Below are 2,500 nucleotides of genomic sequence, written 5' to 3' on the forward strand. Positions count from 1 at the left end.
CCTTTTACTATTGTATGTCACGTGCATGTCCTAAACACTTGTTCAATTTTAAATGCACATTTTACAAATATTTTCCTAATACTGTTGTCTATTTACTTACTATTGCCTTCTGATAAATTTTCAATTTTTGATGAAGGATAAATTTATTAAAATTAGTAATCTTTGTGCTATTACTTTCTGTTTCCACCCACAGAGGTATTGCTTATTCTCCAAATTATGGTGATTATTTCTGTTTGGCACCACTTTGGGAAGATTATGGTTTGATCATTTTCCATCATTCTGTAGTGATCTTCAATGTGTCTATGGTATGAGACAGGGTACATCTCTTCTTCTCCCTTTTCCTGCCTCTTTTATGTTGTCTGTTGTTTTTGTAACCTGGTATGTATTCTTAGGAGTTTAACCATCATCCCTTGAGGACTTTCCTCCCCTGTCAGATTGCTGGAGCTTTACTCTTAACCGAAGAAAGTATAAAAGGAAAGTAATTCCCACCCAGATAACCAGACAATGTAGGGTAGTCTACAAACTTTTATTTCACTTTCTTAAACACGTCAGTCAGAAAGCTTGGATCTGGAAGAGGCTAAGGCACCTGAAAGTGGCTTTGACAAAGAGGGAAGAAATAGACACCACAGGCAGAAGCAGTGAACAGTATTATAACTCCTTAATAACTATAGTTGAGCTACTGTGGATAAATGGGATTCTATTCTCACTTTCCAGCTCTTTTCCACATGTCTCCACCAGGCACTCCCGAGGAGGTACGAGGTAGACAAGGTGGTAGATGTGAGGTAGCAAGGTCTTCCACTACATTTCCAGAATCTTCTTTCAGAGGAAGTGCTTCTTCAGTGCTGGTGGAAGGGAGGATTCTCACTACACCCAAGTTCTGTAAACCAGAAAGCAGTTCTCTCGCCGGGCCAGAGAAGAAAGTCACTTCCATAAATCCATCTACAAGAAAACCTAGTATTCAAGGTGGGAGAGGTAGGAACGTTAGTTCAAGAAGCTCCAGGCCCAAAGCCCACATGCACAGAGATGACTGAAAGGCAGCTCTAAAAGCATACCCTCCTGCCCCTAGGACCCTGCTTTCTTTTCTGCTTTCCACCTTGCCTCCAGCCACAAGAGGTATGCGGGAATTGGGGAATGTGAGCTAGATATACACTGGAAAGGAAACACAGATAAGCCCAGGCACCCAGGACCCCTAGTAGCATAGGTAGCCAGAGTCAAGAGTCTCTTATAGAATTAGTCATTTAAATGTCTCATCCTGTTGGTTTTACAAAGAAGACTACTAAAACAAATATATATATATATATATATATACATACACACACACATATGTATACTTACACATACATACCTACACATATATGTATACCCACACATATATAAGTATAAGCATATATGTATACTTACACATACATGCAGATATACACACATATAATCACATACACACAAATAGACCTATACACACACATATGCATATATACATAAACACACACACTAGACATAAATATACACACACACACACAAACACACTCCTCTGCCAACACAACTATTGCAATCACTGGGCATAGCACATTCATCTGATGAGAAATTAAGTTAAACCAAAACCACTAGCAAGGTGCACAAACAAACCCAACACACACAAGCAAATTCTTTATTAGCTTACCTAATTCATTAGCTAGTAGTCACAAGTAAGGCACACAAACAAACAAATCCTTCACTAGCTGCCTAAGTGCTAGCATTTATTTTGAAGAGTGAAGGTTTAAATTTCAACAAATAAGACAATTGTGAAACTTTACCTGACACATCATATAGTAATTGAACTTTTGTTTTTAATTTTTCAATGGGAAATTCATTACCTTCTGAGAGGCAAATACAATGAGAAAAGGCAACTCATGCTTTTGAGTAGAATTATCTGCAAATGAGATAGTAGATGAAGAGGATCATTTTAGCTCAGAGCACCATGCAACGTCTCACAAATGCTTTGTAAAAAAAAAAAAAGATATTTTAGTGAACAGCTCAAGAAAACAATCAAATGAAATATTAATTAATCCTCTGTGGGAGAGGTGATATATTGTTAATGATGCCCCGGACAAACAAAACTGGCTTCTTGACCAATCCAGAGAATATTCACTGCCAATAGAGTTAGGAGGGAGTGTTGCAGTTACCTTTGACCTTTTGAATTTTCTAGAAGAACAAGAAAATCAGAACCTATATTCCCATCTATGATCTCTAAGCTGAAAGCCCCATCTAATTACAATCATCTACTTGTAAGCCATTGTTTTCGCTGCACTGCATGCAGCAAAGGGAACTTCACAGGGAGAAACAGAGCTGCCCAGCCTGGAAGCCTGAGAAGAGACAGAACAAAAGTGGAGACCAGCGTGGAGGTGGCCGGTGGCTGAGAAAATAGCCCCGGAGTGCCAGGGAGGGCGACCTCGCTGCGTTCAGGGATATGTCACCACACAGACCACAGGTTGGCTTGTGTGGTGACAAGATGGTGGCTGGTGAA

General features: G+C 39.5%; 1 long non-coding RNA gene across 1 annotated transcript in view; it reads right to left on the reverse strand.

The window, feature by feature from the left end:
* Positions 1-508: 508 nt before the first annotated feature.
* 1700016G22Rik (RIKEN cDNA 1700016G22 gene) overlaps positions 509-2,500 on the reverse strand; it is a 2,584-nt gene continuing 592 nt past the window's right edge. Inside the window, exons 2-3 of the long non-coding RNA NR_045891.1 lie at positions 1,851-1,906; positions 509-951 (exon numbers count right to left, since the gene is read on the reverse strand). This is a non-coding gene — a long non-coding RNA (RIKEN cDNA 1700016G22 gene). The remainder of the gene's footprint in view (positions 952-1,850; positions 1,907-2,500) is intronic.

The sequence above is a fragment of the Mus musculus genome, chromosome 13 (assembly GCF_000001635.26).
Source record: "Mus musculus strain C57BL/6J chromosome 13, GRCm38.p6 C57BL/6J".
Taxonomy (NCBI): domain Eukaryota; kingdom Metazoa; phylum Chordata; class Mammalia; order Rodentia; family Muridae; genus Mus; species Mus musculus.